We start from the raw sequence: 19,848 nt of genomic DNA, 5'->3' as shown, positions 1-19,848 counted from the left end.
CAGGGCACGGTGGGACGTCAGGGATTCAGAGAACTCTTAGAGGTCTTCTGGTCACACCCTTTTGTTTTAAACATCATCTATAAGCCCGGGGCCCTCTGTTGACCTTTTATTTTTACCCAAATAAAATCAGAAAGCAGATGTGTGCAGCTCAGCAGGAACCCAGCTTGGGGGAAACGCTTCTCCAGAGTTGGAACTGGCCTTGTAGAAGATGTTCTGAAAGAAAGTGAGGAGCTGCTGAACAAGGCAGAGAAGCATCTCCCCAGCCACACCAGGCCATCTTTGCAGGGGTGATGATGGCAATTAAAAAAATCAAATTTTGAGGTAGAAGAGAAAAGCTTGAAGTTATCTCAGACGCAGCTCATTCCCCCAAGGAAGCCAGCAGCGAGAGCTAGCTTTACCCTTCACATTGCAGGCCCTACAGCTCTGGAGCAGGACCTGCTGTCTCTGTCCTGCTGGCATCGGATCACACGGGGCCTCTTCTACCTTTAGAAAGCTCCTGTCAACGTCCGGGGCCGAGTCAGCACCGTCGGGCACCCGAAGACAGAAAAGGCCAAAATGTTAGGCCACTGCTTTCAAACGAGCGGAAACTTGATTTTTACGTTTCAGAATTTGCTCCAGATTTTCAGAAAGAAGAAGACATTCCAATCTTTAAAGTCGGGTGGGGGAAAGATTGGTTTCCGAATGACAGACATATCTTATTCTATTGTATCTTTTGCAATCAGAGTGCCAGATAAAATTAAAAAGTTTTTAAGTGCTTCTGTTCCATTTCTTCAAGAGGTGACCATGTTATACCTGCCTAACGCTTCCCATGAAAACCGTGCCCGGGAACTCCCAACTCAATCCCGCATCCTCCACTCTCTGGTCTCCTGGCCCCAAGACCGGGCAGGAGAGAGCCAGGGCTGGCCGCCCACTAGCCAGCTGCGGTTGCCCAGGACCTGGTGCTTAATCTTTGTGACCACCGCCCCCAGCTTAAGAAAAGCCGAAGACCAGTGTTGCACTGTCTTTCACACTAAGTCCTTTTCCCCAAGAAGCTCCACGGAAGAAACCATTCTGAACTTGTGAACACCAGCTTTTGCACTGCTTCCTGTCCAGCAGCGGAGCTCATAGCATGATGCTTCACTCTGGCCAGATTTGGGCCTGTTGGAAGGAAATAACGAGTTCCTCTTTTAGCTGCTTTCCATCACTTCTGGAGACTAGCTTCCCAGCTACCAAAACAAAATGTTTCCCAGCTTTTTCCTCCCACATCTATGAACTTTGTTCCTTGATTAAGTCCCAGATTCCCCTTAAAACAGAACTGGATGAGGTCCAACCAAGTTCTTTAGGTTCTTCAAACATTAACTCCACAGATGTTATTTCAAGAGGCTTGTGTGTTCTCCCTCCCTCTATTTCTGGTTTTGAGTTGGTTCTTGAGGCTCCAGTTGGGAAGTCTGAGGAGCATATCAGCAGCATTTAGCCCAAACTCACCAGAAGAGCAGGAGAAGGAAGCCCCTTGGTGTATAAAGGCACTGGGCTTGCCTCTCTGGGCACACTGGGGAGCGAGCTGCAAGGAAGCAGGTGGAAAGGACGGGCAATCCTCTCCAAAGCCAGTAGGTTAGGTCTGTCGGGGGAACACTCCTGGACTAGAAGAGTCCAGTTATTCCACATCTGGCAGCGAAACGTTGGACCATTCACTCCCAGCCAGACACACTGAAGCTGCCTGACTTTTGACATTCCCACCATTCCCAACTCCAGCCAAGAGCAAAGGCTGGTTCTCTGAGCTGTCTGTAGGGGAGGAGCCAGCTTCCCTGGAGGGAGATTTGCTGGGGACCCTCCACGAAGGCCTGGGGCGTCTGTTCCCCATCTAGCCTGAAGACTTAAGAGGCTGGAGCCGTTAGGGGGCGGCATGAGCTAACTCATAACTCAGCGCAGCTCCTCTGCAATTACAGGGTGCCTCAAAGAGCACAAGCACTAGGGTTCTGGTGTCAGCAGAAAAACAAGTTAGAAAGACACGAGGGGAGGGGCAGGGTGGGGGACAGAGAAACATCCCTCTAAAGCCCAAAGCTGTGCCAGTGAAACACTGCTCTTGAAAGAGCCAGGCTGCATGTCCTGGCACATGCTGGGAATATAAAACCACAGAGATACAGGCTTCTGAGAAGCCGACGACTCCTGCCCCATTAGACCGCACTGGATGGGCTCCTGGGCCTAGGGCAGAGAAGCCAGGGGCAGTGCCCAGAGCTGAGGACAGGGCAGGGTGTGGGGGGACTCGGCGACATGCCCCCTGTGTCACTTCGCTCTTCAGCCTTCTGGAATGAGAGGACAAAGGAGCGCCTTGATGCTGGCAGGCCCTGGGGGTGCGGCTGGGTTTTACAAGGAAGGATGAAATCCGATCTCCCCAATCGGGATATATCATCTCTGCCTGTCTATGAGGTGACCCAGTTCTGCGACCAGCCCTTGGCTCTCAGCGACATGTATCACGCTCCCAGCTCACAAGCCGCCGGCCTTGCCAGAGAGGTGAAAACGTGGCATCCTTCCACGAGGCAAACTCGAGCTGGCACCTGGGCCGACGCCTCCTGTAAGAGCAGCTCTACATCTCAAAGGGCTCCGGGCAACAAGGATTGGCCTTTGTCCCTCCTCCCACTGCACACCTTTCTGATTCACCAATGGTCCCCACCCAAGGGGAGAGCTCAGGCATGCCGGAAAGGAAAAATCTAGAGCTGTGGAGTGGACCTTCCCTCAGTCTAGGTCTCCAGGGGAAGGGAGCTGAGGAGGGGCCTGGGGAGGTCTCCCCCATTTCTTCCCACTAGCTCCTCAAGACAGTCTTGATTCGTGACGGCTCTGAATGACTGTGCCCCCCAAACGAGGGCAGATTGGAGTGTCAAGCTGAAGGGGACAGATAACCAACCCCCCAGCACTGAGCTCTCACTACATGCACAGGCCCCAGTGTCCTCACGCCCTTCTCCTCCCTACATCCCTCCACCCCATCCCCCAGCATACTCCCTTTCATTTCCTCTCCCCACTGAGATCCATCCACCTTGGCTGCAGAACACAACAGGTGTGTCCCCATTAGTCTCTGCTCTGCCTGGCCCTGTAGTTCCATCTGATGCTATGCTTGACATTTCCCTATAGAGTGATTACTGTTTACTGAGCATCACTCACAAATATTTTATTCTCAAATCCTGCCCTCCAAAAGCCAGGCTCAGGACCAGAGCAGGTAGGCTAGCAAGACTGACAGCACCAGGACCTCCAAGCGCCCCCAATTCTGCATGTTTGGCCACTGGGGTCTACCTCTGGGCCTCCCTCCTCCCTCCTCATTCCATCCAGTGGTTTCAAGTGAAAAGGACTAGGGCGCCTCTAAACTGGGGACATGCTAATTATAGAAGTAACACTCAGAATCTAGAATAGAATGCACTTGGAACTGAATGGGGAACTTCACGTTGCTGGGAGGGCTTCCAATTTCCAACAGTGTCAGGCTAGGCATTCAGACTAACTTCCCCACTAAAAACAACGTTAAGAGCTGGACAAAGGAGAAAAGAACTCCAAGTCTCTCTGTTTTGTTTCTTCAATATTGAGAAGTAGAATATTGGCTGTTGGAGCAGGCAATGGTGACTGTCAACCATTCCTCTCTTATCATCTCAGAATCAGAAACAAACTTACCGGTGCTCTAATTCCAAAATTAAACAGGCACTTGCAGTTTCATGAAATTGCTTCTACAGACTGTCAAAAAAAAAAAAAAAAAAAACCCATAAGCCAGACAAAAATTATGTTGTTTGAATACTGGTGTTATTTGTTTGTTTGAGACTAATTGCACCTACCTAAAGAAGACAGCGCTGTCCTGTTCCTCCAGGGCTCCTCTTGTCTGCCTCACCACTTACAGAGACTACTACAGAAACCACCTGCCCTTATTTGCAACCAATGGAGAAAACCATTCAACTCCACCCAATCCCCATCCCATGTCTGTATTAAACTACTGTTAGATATTCTCTTGACCTTAAGTATTAGATTTTTAGTTCCACTTGCCAATGAAGCCTTATTCTAAACTGTCTAGATTTGGGACACATTCTTCACCTCCCTGAGCCTGGTTCCTTCTCTAAAATGGTAGTAATAATAGTACATCCCTCATACTGCTGTAAGGATTAAATAAGATAATGCAGATAGCTAATTGGGCACCATATACCCAGTCAATTAGAGTTAGTTATTACTATTGTTGTTAGTATTCGTATCAACCATAAAAGGTTATCACTGACATCTTGTTCAACCAAACATCCAGTGTCTGAATCTCTCCTGAAACATTCCACCAAGCACTCAAACTATTCCAATGAAAGGGACTTACCTCCCCATGAAGAGGTCCAGTCCATCTTTGGACCTGATCCAAAGTTCCTTCCTCATATGTTGAAAATGAAGTCTGACTCCAGGGACTTAGTCCTCCTCCTTGGAACCAAAGTTTAATCTCTCTTCCTCAATATTTGAAAACGATTATCACATCTTTTACTTACCTCCCTATCCTTCTCTAGCTCTTTCAACCTTTCTGGCATAGTGTGGTCTCATGTCCCTCACCATCCCAGTTGTGCTTAGCAAATGTAGATGGTGGCTATTTCCCTCTGAAGTGTGATGCCTGACCAGCACGGTTCACTCCAGGCCCATATCTTCCCTGATGCAACCTGACACCCAATGAGCATTGGTGGGGGAGGGATCACACCTACCAGCAGCTCCTTCTTGGCTAAAACCCCTCTAAATCTTCTTCACTGCTCCAGCCACATCTTCCATCCTGGTCTGAGACCATTCATCTTCTCATCCAAGTGAAAAAAGTGACATATCTTCTTCTTAGATTCAGCCCATCGCCTTCCAAGACATGTCTAGGTCTTGTTGAGCAGCCAATGAATTTGGTAAAGTGATCTTCATGACATATGATAAAAGTGTTGGACAAGATGCAGCTGGGGAGCCCTCTCTTCTGGGCAGCTCTGATTTTGCAAACCTTCTCCCATTAGTTATCTTCCCCAGGCCATTGCCCCCTACTTTCTGTCTCTGAACCATCTTCTGCCCTTTCTAGGCCTTCTAAGTGAGTGGTAAGGAGGACATCAAAAGCCTTTGGGAGAAGGAGGAGGGAACCATTCACAAGAGGAAGGAAGGAAAAGGATAAAAATGAAGCATGAAAGTGTAGTTCAACAACAACAACAACAACAAAAGAGTGAGCAAAACAGGGACAATAAAGGAAGAAAAAGCAAAGTAAGACAAATAATTGGCTTAGTTAAAAAGAGAAGAGGGAGAAAATGTTGGGGGAAGTAGATTTAGACTAATAAAGAATTTTAAGTGCAGCCACTATGGAAAACAATATGAAGCTTCCTTAAAAAATTAAAAATAGAACTAACATATGACCCAGCAATCCCACTTCTGGGTATATACCCAAAGGAAATAAATCGGGTTCACGAAGAGTTATCTGCATTCTCATGGTTTATTCACAATAGACAAGACATGGAAACAAACTAAGTGTCCTTTGACAAATGAATGGATGAAAAAAGGGTGATATAGACAGGTGATGAAATATGACACGGCCTTTAAAAAGAAGGAGATCCTGCCATTTGTGACAACACAGATGGACCTGGAGGACCCTGTGCTATATGAAGTAAGCCAGACATAGAGAACATGTGATCTCACTTATATGTGAAATCTAAAATTGTCAAATTCATAGAAGCAGAGAGTAGAATGGTGGTTGTCAGGAGCAGAGGGAAAGCGGAAATGGGATGATGTTGGTCAAAGGGTTTCAGTGATGCAAGATGAGTAAGTTCTAGAGATCTAATGCACAGAATAGTGACTACAGTTAACAACACTGTATCATATACTTGAAACCTGTGAAGAAGATAGGTCTAAGATGAAATCTTCGCACTACATGCTTGCTCACACACATACACACACACAACGGTGATGATGAGAGGTGGTAAATATGCTAATTAGCTTGATTGTGGTGTATATATATACATATATCAAAACATCAAGTTGTATACCTTAAATACACACAATTTTTATATGTCAAAGATACCTCCGTAACGCTGTTAAAAAAAAAAGAATTTTAGAAATGAAAAACAGAACTGTAGTGCAAGAAGAACAGCAAGATGGAGAGAAGGAAGGACAGCAGAAAAGACAGAACATGATGCTAGTCATAGGGCCACTGAGGAGGACTAGGCTGCCAGACTGAGAAGTCCTCTAGGCCGGCCCACCGACCCATAGTGGAACCTGAACGTCAGATTTCCATACATGCTGCCAGCGTGGCTGATGGTGACCCTAGCCAGACAGAGGCAAGAGCTTCCCAACCACGACACACTTTGACCTAAACACACTGGTTTTGCAGAAGGAGGTTTGCACTTCCTGAAGGTCTTTAGGCATAGGAAGTATACACATCAGTCTTTGCTGAAAATAGGCTCCTGGAGAGGAGGGCCTGGACTGAAAACAAGCCCCGAAAACAAACTTCAATCATACTACATTGTGTAACTCAGCCCAAGCCCTGCACCTCGTCTTGTCTGAGGCCCTCCAAACATTTTCGGAAAGCAGCTTTCTGCCAGTTGCTTACTGAATGGACAGGTTAGCTCTGGAAGCAGAGCTCCACACATTCTGTGAACCAGGCCTAACCATCTTAGCCACACTCCACATACAGTGTCCAAGAATTAGCTCAGGCCTATCTGCCTGCTGCCTTATGCGAGCATTACGTGTATTTCTGGATCAGTTTCTTCCTCTGGAAAACAGAAATGAATAGGATGATAATGGTAACACATTTATCCTCATGAGAGTTTGGTTGCTCTGTGGGAGAGCGAGGAGGTTTCCTTACACATATACGTCATACGTATGCGTACACCACTTGTTATGTCATATCTATACATACTACTCGTTAGGCTACACCATACCTACACCCCTCATTATGTCATACCCACCGAAGTTTGATACGCTTGCTACAGCTGCCTCATAGATCTATAAAACCAACGAAAATAAGATAGTATTATAGAACACCAAATGTTCAGGAGGCATTTCTTTAAAGCAATACCTCTGAAATATTTTTGTGTGCAACATAGAGCAAAAAACACACTTTACATCTTTATCCAGTTCAGAGGCACACACAAGCATGTGTAGCTGAAACAAACATTTTGTGGAACAATATTCAATATGATTATATGTGGGACACAAGCTCTGGCATTTTCCATTCGGTTTCATTTTTTAAGTACTAGACATAACTTACAGGTTACAATTCACAGCTTGAAAAAACATTGGCCAGGGGGGTTCCAAATAGAGAAGACAGGTTAAACATACACATGGATCACCCCTCCCTTCAGAGATCCTGTTAAAATAGTAAAAAAAAGGGACAAAAGGGCATGAACCCACAAGGACAAAGAGCAGAGACGAGAATATCAGCAGGTAGGAGACTTAAGCAAGTTTTTAGAAGATAGATCATTAGGTTTCTACCCCAGTGCATGTCAGAAAAACCCACACTGCTACAATGGACGTTTTGGTTGCCTACCAAGAGCACTTGCCTTAGTGTTTCTTATAATCGGATTCAGATTTTATTTAAAATCCCCACGTTCAACTGCAAAGCCTTGTTGTCAGAGAAGACCAACCTCATCTTCAGTTCCAGGGAGCACATCTCGATTAGTGTAGGGAAATTATATTAATTTTATTCCCTTTGTCTAGTGATTTGTTTCGGAAGGGACATAACACAGAATATGGGACATAGGGCCGTGAAGGCAAGTCTGCCAAGGAAGGGGCTAGTTCTGGGAAACATTCCACAATTTAAAACAGAGTCAGAGAAAGAAACAGTCCGAATTTCTGCCTCTATAAACACTTTGCCATGTTTTTCCTACAAAGGGAGTTACCCAATGTTCTCTGGCAGAATGTTGTGGGGGAGTGGGCTTAAATCCTGGGTCCCAATGAAGTAATTCATCCATTAAGTTAATCAACCCCAGAACCACCTTACTTCAGGACTTCTTATTATGCAAGATAATAAATTCACTTGTAGTGTGAGCCACTTTTAGTTGGGCTTTCTTTAGTATCAGCAAAGCATCCTAACCAACACTCCAAGGCACGTCATTGTAAAATGCCACAACACTAGGGACAAACTGAAGAGCTTCGAATTTCCAAGGAGGGGAAAGCCAGGTATTACACAAAGAAATTAGAATGACAATGGTTTTGAACAGCGAGTACAACATTGGATGCTAAAAGAATAATCAATGACTTCAAGATTATAAGAGAAAACAATTTTCTACCTTGAATTCTGTAATCGACCAAACTACTAGTCAAGAATGAAAGCAGGTAGAAGCAATTTTAGACATTCAAGGATTAAGAAAATTATCCCCCTTGCACCTTTCCCTAAGACTAAATAGTTGATAAGTTTCAAGGAAAGAAAAAGAAAAAAAGGAAGAGTAAGACAGGGTAGGGATCTAGGAAGCAGTGACCACAATCAATAGGGTGGGAAAGATGCCAAGTATGCTGTAGGTCTCAGAATAAGCAGTCCAGTGGGAGCAGAAAGATGGAGAGATCCAGGAGAAAAACAATTAGGATTGATAGAGTAGATAATGTGGCAGATCTAGTGACAAAGCAATAATCAGGAAGAAGTTAAAGATATAATATTAATGATTTATTGCTGCATGACAAATTACCCCAAGACTTACAGATAATAAACGTTTATTATCTCACAGATTCTGAGGGTCAGGAATCTGGGAGCAGCTTAGCTGAGAGATTCTGGCTCAGATTCTCTGCTGAGGTTGCAGGCAAGATGTCAACTGAGACTCCAGTCCCCCGCAAGCATGACTGGGACGATGGGCTTGGCTTTCAGCATGGCTCACCACACAGCTGTTGGAGGACACCTCTGTTCTTGCTGGCTGTGGGCGATAGGCCATAGTCTCTTTCCACACAGACCTGTCAATAAAGTTGATCGTGTGGCCTCACAACAAGGCGGCTAGTTTTCCCCTAGAGAAGCAATCCATGAGAAAGACCAAGGAAAAGGCTGGAATGCCTTTTATGGCCAGAAGTCACAGGCTATCACTTCCACCATATTCTGTTTGTTAGAAGCAGTTCACTAAGTACAGCCCACACACAATCCATACTGAAGGGAAGAGGGTCAAAGGTATATGGACATATTTTTATTCTGCCATAGATGTGTAAAAGACCATGTAAGTAGTGAATGAGACAAATGAATAACTAAAAGGAAGACAAAAGGCCACAGAAAAATATAATCATAACACACTACTCAGATTTGCTATGAACAATATCAACAGCTTTGGTTGCATAAACAGTGATTACCCATTTAATTAAAAACAGTGATGTATGAGAAGAATGGGGAATGATAAATCAGAGAGAGTAAGAGAGCTGACTTCTCATTAAGCCCAACAGAAAGTCAATAGACCTTACCTATAATTGATAAATCAAAAATAGCACCGAAGTCAAGACAGTGTGGTATCAGCAAAAGAATGAACAAATACGTCAGTGGAACCTATGCCTTAGGATCTTGATCCCTCTTTGAATCCCCATACACCCTTCTTTCCTACACCCGAATGGCACTGATGGAGGCAACCCTGGACCATTGGTGCCAGAGACACCTCAGTCCACCATTCACCCGGGCCCAGCAAGCAGTGCCAAGGAGGTGCCCTCCTGGACCCGGCTCATCTCCCTCTGTCCCAATAGCTGACTTCAGATGTTGTCATCAAGCCCACCCTTGTCATCCCCTACAACAGGTGGCCTTGCTGCCTATTCAACAGTGAAAGTAAGGCTCACCAGGCATGAATTCCCAGGATATTGGCTCACCCCTACCCTTGTCTCCTCCCCAGGCTCAACAGTCGATTCCTACCCCACCTGCCCTGCTGGTGGCTCACCTGCATGCAGACCTCATCTGCCCTCCCTCCTAGAGAACCCCTCCCTGTTTTCTCATCTTCCACCTCCCTTTATCCCTCTTCATCCATATTCTTCCCAATTAAAACTGAAATGGTAATCAACACAGACACCAAACTGTTCCCCTGGCCATAGCAGGAATCACACAAACAGTCCCCCAGGTGGGGCCATGACGCCCAGCTGACTTTCACCGTGGGGCAGGGGTGAGTTGTGAAGCCAAAGGGGTGAGGCTAAATTTGAAGAGTCCGCCCTCTCTTGGTGTGTTATTGCCTGGTCTTTTCCCGACACTCCTAACCTCCCTCCAGACACACCTCTAGAGAAACAAGTCATCTTCTTGAAGTGAATCCTGTGTCAATCCCTCACCCCAACCTCCGGTAAACCAAGCAAACCGAGGTAAGCTGAGCAAACTCCTCCTCCACCCCATGTCTGCCCTCTGTCTCCGTCTTTGCCAAACTCTCTCAGAGTAGCTTCACTTAGTGTCTTTGTTGTCTTCACTTCCTAGCCCCTGTAGGCTGGCTTCTCCCGCTCCTACCCACCACCAACCCCACCTCAGCTCTTATTAAAGTCACCAGTTAGGGCTGGGTTTCCAAATCCAAAAGACACCTTTCTTCTCAACATAATAACTGTCTGCACCGTGTTGACCCATCACTCTTCTTTCGTGAAATTTGCTTCTCCCTAACTTCCATAACCCCCTCACCCCTCGTTCTTGCCCCCTACCCCTCAACAATGACCTTGCCTTCTCAGTGAGCTTCAAGAGCTTGTTTACTGCTCCCACCTGTTGCATCGTCCCCAGGGCTCCCTGCTGGTTGTCACCATGTCTCACTGAACACACTCCTATGAACACTCTGACCTTCTACACGTTTTCATATTCCCCACACACCCTCATGGCCCCCCAGTTTGTATTTTGTCCCAGTTATCTGCAACAAGGCTCCCAAAAGGGGATGAAATCTGAGGCTCCAGTCCAAGGAGTGATCTGGGTGCCAGCAAAGCCCAAATACTCAGGGGGGAACAAGAGGGTTTTGGATAGCACTGCTGAACACAGGGCCTGGAGCTGTGGGCTCCCTTTGTTTCCTTCAGGAGACTTCTGTGAGCTTCGCAGATTCAGATTGGGCCTCACAGGTATAGACAGAGGAGAGTTCCATTCTGGGCTCAGTGGAGTTCTAGTTTCGGGCTCTCCTAGATGATATCAAATTGCCCGGGGCCTTCCTTCCTTGGCCCATGGGCTCCACATTAGACCACAATAAACACCCTCAGCTGTTCCAAACATATGTTCTGGCTTCAGTCACCCAAGTGCAGTTTAAAAGTCTACAGTACAAGTGTGTGTCTGTTTTCAGCCTTATTTGCGAATGGAGAAGGGGGGCTATTTGAGGCATTTTATGAAGAATCCACTGAACTGCACATTGTTACTCTTTAATTAGAACAAATAAAAACCACAGTTGCTGTGTAGAACAGAAACTGCGTGAAACACAATAAGCATGAACAAAATGGTCGACTGTAACCTGCATCCTTGTAAAAGGGCATCACTGAGTGACACCCTGAACGTCTGCTGGTTAGACACATACCTAGAAGCATCATTTACAGTCAGCTCTCAGAACTTAGTCATTTGGAATGTACCAGAAACTAATGTAACACTTGAGGCAACATGGATCAAATAAAAAAACAAATCATTCCAGTTTAGTGACTAATAATAAGATAATAAGGTTATACCTACTGTAAAAATGTCATCAAGCTGGGAAAATGTTTGCTGAGAGCAGAAAATTTGAGCCAGATGAAAAAATACAGAAGTAGAGAGCTTGGGAAGAATGCTGCTGGTCTAGGGTCAAGATGGTGGGTTTTTGTACCACGTGTGAACTCCCATCGATTGCCGGCAGCTACCGGGGAGCCCTGCATGGAAACTGTGGAGCGGCTCTGGGCTCAGATGGAAAGATGACAGGCAGATGTCAACCACAAGGAGCAGACAAAAGAACAATGCATCCACGACCTGAGGCCTCCTGGCACTCGTGGGCATCTACTCGGAGGTCGGAGAGTGACAACATGTTAGTTAGTGTCAATAGCACGGGGCAGCCGTGGTCTGAGTACCAATTCCACTTCTATTTTTTCAATTATTGTCTATAATATGACTCCCAGGCTGATAGCCCAGCCCTGGCACCCCTTCATTATCTCCAGATCCATATATCCAACTCTTTAAAACATCGCTATAGATGCCTGTGTTTCCAGTGCAATGCGTCAAAAACTGAGGTCTGAATCTCCTCACCAAACTTGACCCTCCTCCACCCTCCCTGATCCAATGGCACCACCATGGGCCACTCAGCTGCTCACACCAAACTCTGGGAAGCATCCTTGATTCTTCCCTCTATGTCACCACCAGACCTCCAAGCCCATTTGCTGTCCTCCATGTTCACAGCTTCCACCACATCCAAGCCACCATCGTCTCTTGCCTGGATTTCTATAAAAGCCTCCTAAGTTGTCTCCTTGCTTCCATTCTTGCTCCCAAACTCGTAACTTATTCTTCATACAGCAGATGGAATCACCATTTTAAAGCCAAAGTGGGATCGTCTCCTATGACACTCGGTAAATTCTGACTTCCAGAGGATGGCCTTCTCAGACAGGTGGGGTCAGGCCCCCGCCTTCCTCTCCTCTCTCCCACCAGCACTTCACCTAGCAATGAAAACTCTCTACTTCTGTGTGTTTCATTCCCACTGAGTTCTCTTGCGTGTGCAAATACGTTTCAAAGAGAAATCAAGTTCCCTTTCAGACTAAAATGCAAAATAGAGTTTGGCTTATCTCCTAAGAAGGCCAAACTCCAAGCCAATCTTGTAAAAAATCTTTTGACTTCTTTAAAATTCTTGAAAAGCAATCCCTGGTCCCCAGCCAGGCTCCCTGGCCTGGTGCTCCCCACCCGTGTCCCTCCCACACCATTGGCTGCCTCTGGTCAACGCCACAGCTGGGCTCTGCCCCTTCGGAAGCTGATGCTCCGGCGAGGGCAGTGGATTTATGGTGCAAGGTTACACGGTGCGTAAATCTGGGCCTCAGGAATCAAGGACTGTGACATTTTTACAACCTCCTCCTCCTCCAAGGCCTTGCATGGATATGAAGCAACTGGAGGGAAAGAACATCTGGTTTCACTTTTTTTATTCACTACCACAGTTCCAATCTGACAAAACCCTGAATCTTGCCAGGGTTCTGGTCAGTGGCTGAATGAATGAGCAGTGAGGTGGCATTCTGCTAGACATCTTGCTTCTCCTATCTCAACATGGTATAAAGAATGAAAAGATCACCACCACTGCACTGAAAGACAGCATTTGCTGGAATCAAGGCCGGGTGGCAACCTGCCAACTTGCAGGAAGATGAAGAGGGACATTTCTGGGAGAGGCAAGAGAGCCTCCAGGGCCTCTCTATGAAAGGGAACCACATGTGGCCAGGACTTGTGTGCAATGAATGCTGGGACTTGTAGTCTCTGAGGGCAAGACAGCCGTCAGTGAGGGTGGTGACAGGCCATGGTGCAAGTTCCAGGGCTACTTTTCACCACTTATCACTATAATCAGGGACAGGGCCTACCCAAGTAATGATTACCATGGTGGCTCAAAGGTCACATTGGGAGAATGCAAACCAAAGACAAGAAGCCACTCTGATTGGGTGCATCTTTCTGGGCATGATTTATCTCATATTCAACATGGCTTGAGCAGCCCCCCACCTCATGACAATGGACTTTCTTTTCATCTGATGGAGAATGCCATACTGGATCCAGTTTAAAAAAAAAAAAAATGTGCCCCTCTTTGCCTATGCAGTCAGTAGCAGTCAAGGTAATATGCCAGCAGAGATGATCAGAGCAACCAAAAATAAGCCCCCTTGAAGAAAAGCCTCCTGGTGACCAGAGCCTTGGGTCTCCTAGTCTCTAATCAGTACATATGGCTCGGCTTGATCAGACCCAGTGATGGCAGCAGTAATCATCATCCGCTCCCCAAAATACACTGGCCCAAGTGGGGCAGGGCAGATTCTTAGCGGGACACCACACTGCAGCCCTGTGAGGAGCACCAAAGCAGCGACATCCGCCCACAGGGCTCCAAGCCACTCTCTCCAGGATTCCTGAGACAGATGACAGGTCATCCCAGCTCAAAACCCCTGTGAAGTCCACATGGCCTGTTAAACAAACAAGCTCTTCTCTACAAATTTGCTTTTTTAATAGCTCTTACTACTCTCCCACTCACATGCAAAATTCTAACCAAGAGTATTCTTGGCTAATGCTGATAGTGACCTTTTATGGAGCACTTACTAGTGCTATGAGTGCTCATTATCTCCATTAATCCTACTTCAATCCTAGAAAGTAGGTAAGTACTCTCATGCCCATTTCTCAGATTATGTAGCAGAGGTACAAAAGTTAAGGTCTCGCCTACGGTCAGCAAACCTGAAACCAAGAAAGTAGCTGTGCTGCAGGTAACCACATAGCTGGGTGGACAGTCACCATGGGGGATGCATGGTCTCCTACCTCAAAGGGACCTCACTCACATTGCCTGGCAGGACTGATGAGTTGCCTTCCAAACCAGTCGCACAGGTGAATCTCATGACTGCTCACCACTACCCCCCACCCCCAAGTTCACCTTCAGCAGTGACCTTCCTCCCCGAAGGCAGAACTCTGTTCTCACATGGGCTTTAAAAACTACTGAAGCTGGTCTCCAACCCTGAGGTTCTCATATCATGGGTCTGAGAGGTGAGTCTGGGCACGAAGGAGACTTAGCAGCTCCCCCAGGTTATGCTAATATATGACCAAAGTTGAGTACCCCTAACCTAGACTTCTATGTCATCAGAAAAAAAAAAAAAAAACAGCATTAATTTGATGCCTTACTCAAGGGAAACCCCAACCTTCTAAGTCCTGGTCGTGGACACCCAATCCCATCTTCCTGTGAGGAAGAAGAAAGTGTCCCCTCAAAGTTCAAAGGCAGGTAACTTCTCAAGGACTTCACTCTCCCTCTTCTTCATCCCCTCTGGGTCCGGTGTAGCCCTCCCAGAGATATTCATAAGCAGTTTGTGTAACCGCCACATACCACCCTCTTATACCAAGCCAACCTTTTTGAAAAGTGTCAACATGGTTGGTCTACTTTTTCTTCTTCCAAACATTCATTCCTCAACCCAATCCAGTCTGACTCCTCTTACTTCACTAAGGTATGTAGGCCAAGGCCACTGACCAACAGCTCCCATGTCATGATTTCAGCAATCCACCTGACCTGTTAGCTGTATTCAATGCAGGAACCCACTATCTCCTCTTGGCTCCCTGAGGCCACAGTTTCTAGGTTTTTCTCCCCACTCTCTGATCACACCATTCTCCATCCCCTTTGCCAGACTGTCCTCTACACAAACCCCACATGCAGGAATTTCCTAGAGCTTTGCCTGGGCCCCTTGGTCCTCTGATTTTATGCCCTTTGCCAAAGTGATCTCATCAATAGCCACGGTTTTTATGCTTACAACCACCGGATTAACGCCACAGACCCACATGTGCAACTGCCTGTTTGAAATGCCCATCTCACCATCCCAAAGGCATCTCACATTTAGCATATCCTGAGTCTGTTCTTCCTCCTCCACATCACACGTGTCTTCATTGTACCAGCTCAGCCTAATTGCAATACATTTCCAAATTCTGTTAGTCCTCCTAACTTATTGTCTCTCAATCTGTGCCCTATTCTCTCTGCTTTAGAGCTTGATTACAACCCACTTTCCTTTCTCATCTGAGTCACAAAATAGCCTTTTATGTTAAAACCTTCATAAAGGGATATCAAGAGTATGTCCACATGTTCTTTGACATGCCTTCCTTTAAAAGGTGGGGTCTAACTCCTTTACTCTTGAATGTAGGCTATACTTAGTGACTTTCTCCTAGAAAATGGAATGTGGCTGAAGTGATGGTTGAAGTCAGGTCATGGAAGGCATTGCACCATCTTCGCTGGCTCAGGATGCTATAACAAAATACCATACACCGGTGGCTTAAGTAATAAACCTTTATTTCTCATGGTTCCATAGGCTACGAAGTCCAAGATCAAGGTACCAGTAGATTTGGCATTTAGTGAGAGCTCTCTTCCTGGCTTATATAATGACTGCCTTCTCCCTGTGTCCTCACATGGACTCTGGTCTCTTCTTCTTATCAAAGAACCAGCCCTATCAGGTTAGGGCCTCACATTCATGATTTCACTTAACTTTAATTACCTTCCAATCCCATCTCCAAGTACCATAACACTGGGAGTTGGGGTTTCAACACATAAACTTGAGGGGAACACAAATATGTAGTTCATAACCACCACTTTGGCCCCATTCCCCTGGATCACCCATTCTGGGGTAAGACCTCAACCATGTCCCAAGGATACTCACACGGTCTGTGGCAAACTTGACATGAGGAGGAAATGACAATCTGCCAATGACAAGCACCCACTTGGCAGCCATGAAAGTTACCCACCTCGACCTCCGGTACCTATACCCTCAGCCAGCACCACAGCAGCTATCTCATGGAAGACCCTGAGCCAGAACATCTCAGCTACGCACTTCCAGAAATCCTGACCCAAAGGAAACGGGCTGTTGTCTTAAGCCACTGAAATAATTCATAGTACAGCAATGATAACTAAACCCCTCATCCCATTTCCTCTTGATCACAACCAGAGCCATATTTTCAAAATGTGTGTTATGTCATTCTTTTACTTAAAATTCGTTTCTGGGTCTCGGAAACCTCCAGACTAGTGAAACTCCTGAAAACAGTGTCCAAGATTCTTCAGGACCTGGGCCTCTTGGCCTCAGTTCTCAAGAGCTCACATAAGGCCTCATTGCTCTGGCACACCAGAATGATTTCATATCGGATGCCCCGCTGTGAGAAACACTCCTTGAAGTGTTAGATAACACTGCTGAGAGTTGTACAAGCCTTAATCAACATGCAAATAAACGTTTACCAGTCCATTCCCCGTTCTGGCCCAGGAAAGATTCTTTTGCATCTGTCTCCCCAGCACAAAACGGTACTGTGTCAAAGAGGCATTTGATAAGTAATTTTGATGGAAGAGAGGATAAAACGAATAGAAAAAATTATCTAAAATTGCCGGACTTTAATAGCAACCACTGAGTGAATCAGAGAGTAGAATTCCATCAGGTAATCAACTCATCTAGATAAAACCAACGTCTCGGAGGTCACTCTCATTTCTGGAAGCTGGGACCCTTGGAAACAAACTCTGTTTTGCATCTCCCCTTTGGCCAGCTGGGGAGAACAGCCCAGCTTGACAGGGTGATGCTCCTTGCTCCTCGCCTTGTCCCTTCAGGTAGACCTGACATCTGGACACCATATGAAACTGATGGTGAATTTGGAACACTAAGATTTCAGGTTCGGGGTCAGTTTCAGGGATGTGCCTTTGAGAGGCAAGGATGGGTGGGTCTGAGAGAGGCAGCCCTGCCACATTCACTTCAACCACAATGATTTGCTGGAATGTTACAATGTGCATGACTCTGAGATCATTTAGATGCGTGAGCAGGTTGTAGGGGAGGGAAAAAAGCAGGTGGCATTTTGAACTGTTCATCTGAGCGATCCATTTTTCATACATGTTAGGAAATACCGGTTTTGGTTGCTCACATGAAAAAAAATACTTGTGAGTCAGGATACCTAGAGGTCCTTAGATTGGTGGTTGCCCATCAAGAGGAAGGACCTGAGGGTTTTTATACTCAAAAAAGCCTAAACTGCTCACCCTGGCAGGCAAGGGTCCTCCAGGCGGGGAGGGGGGCCTAGATGTCTCTGGCCTCCTCTGACAGTCACCCACTGGCCCTCATCCCATCACCTGGGGCTGTCACCAGGGCTTCCTTCCATGGCTCCTGTGAGCTGGGGAAACTTCTTCCCAGCCGTCAATCCAAAGTCAATAACTTCCCCAAGAACTTACTCCCTGCATCACCTTTCCCGGGGAGCCCCTCATTTGATGCAAGTTAGGCAGAAGCACGGAATTCGAGTTGGGTAAAGGATTCCTGATAATAATAGCTAAGAAAGCCTGAAGAACTCTCACTTCCTCATACCAAGACTTGTCCTCTGGGCATTAGCAGCAGAGGTGGGGGGATGCCTCTTCTTTGCTTTCAGCTCCTTTTCTGCAATGAGTGCTCTCTGGGTTCACCCCAATAAGAAACAGAAGGATAAACATCCAAAATGTCTGGTTTCACTATTAATGGTTTCTTTTATCCTCAAGTATTTTCCTGATTGTCTTTAATTGAGGAAAATCAAAAGAGGCTAATGTCTTCAGCACTGACAGCTAATAGCTCTTAGGCAGCTACCTCACCTGGGGGTGAGGGGTGACTCTTGTGCCCTACATGGGAACGGAAGGAGGGGTGGCCAGGCAGGCCCACTTCAGTCAAGGGCAAATCTCTGAAGAAGATCATAGGAGAAAGTTCTTAGCTCCTAGTTCATAACAGCAGGGGATGGGTGCACTTGGAGGGAGAATTTCAGCTGGGTGCTCCAAGACCATCTCCTGTGGTGCCTGGTAGCGATCTCCCATCATGAGGCTGATGCAGCTTTCACAGCTTATACCTTACTATGTACCTTACTATTCCTACATTCATTGTACGCCTCTCCTCTCATTGTACTACAATTACTTGTGCCTTGATAAAATTCATAGCTAAAGAACAAAGAACTAAAAAAAGTGAGATGAAGCCTAACACTTGCCAGGATGCTCCATCCAGAGTCATCTTGAGTGGGGTGCTGGTTAATAGTTCTACAAGGGAAGGGAGAGAAAGCCCTGGTGTAGCATTTGCCCAATTCCTCTGGTAAAAATACTTCTGCCCCAGATGACCATCTAAAAACATTTCTGAATAATTAAAACTCCACTCACAGGAATCCATGTGGCACACCACTGCCAAATGCCTCCCCATGGTGCCCATCTAAGGGATGTTACAATCTGAGCTCCTGCTACAGCCCCTGAGTAAAGAAAATAAACACTGGCAGACCCGTTTTCTAGAAGAAACCTGAAATAGTATACCAAAATCTGGATAAGGTGAATATTTGTGAAAAAGAGAGCCATGAAGAAACCAGTTCGTTATAGGAGAAGTACATTACATGGCCTGGCCTGCTTCTCAGCATGTTGCTGAGCTGGGGGGTTGGGGAAAGTTTCTCTCCTTTTTAATATTCCTTTGTCCTCCCAGTGTTGTCAGAAGGAGCTCAATTCACAGGGAAGGTCAATCACTCTAATAGATGGATAGCTGCCTTTGGTAAGCAAATTAATCAGGTGAAGAACCACATCTTTACCAAAGAGTTAGGTCAAAGCCAGAGGTGACCCCCATAAGGCACCAGGACTGCTTCCCATGCATCTGACAGATGCAAACAGCCTTCATCTAGACTGAGCTGGAAGGCAGAGGCCTGGGGAGCCTTATCTGGCACCAGCTCCGGCCTCAACTTGGACCTGCCCCAGATAAACTGGAAATTTCAAGGCTATGCCAGGCATGAGGTTATGCAGAAAGATAAGATACGTATTCCCTTCCTCACCCCACCACGACAAAGCTAACCATACCCCATTCCAGCCAAAGGGGCAGAAAAAAAGACAAAACCACCCCATCTAAGTGAGAATGTCAGCAAATGGTCCTTAAAACTAGATGCCCCAGACATGCTGGGAGCGGCTCTCTGTACCATTCCTCCTTATCATGGGAAAAAGGGAAAAGTGTGCAAGAAGTAGATGTTCTGTACCTACAGGTCATGTGTAGATAAAAACATTGAATCTTGTTGAAGTGGGTAAATATTTATTGAGCACTTACTATGCACCAGTACCTGTGCAGAGGTCTGAGATAGAAAAGTAAAAAGCACAGTCGGAGCACTCCTTCAGAACTCCTCCCCAGCTAGTAGCAGCCTCCATCCCTGCTCAACCAGGGTCTGGGAGACCCATCTGGGTGCCCATGGGCATGAGTGTCTGCTGGGTGCAGAGCGTGGAGCCAAGAGCCAGTAGAGGACAGAGGATGGACATTCAGTTGGACAGACAGACCTCGCAGAGTTAAGTTGAAACCCAGGCAGGGAGCAGA

Source organism: Nyctereutes procyonoides, unplaced genomic scaffold, assembly GCF_905146905.1.
Source record: "Nyctereutes procyonoides isolate TBG_1078 unplaced genomic scaffold, NYPRO_anot_genome, whole genome shotgun sequence".
NCBI lineage: Eukaryota > Metazoa > Chordata > Mammalia > Carnivora > Canidae > Nyctereutes > Nyctereutes procyonoides.
This window is presented reverse-complemented; position numbering follows the sequence as displayed.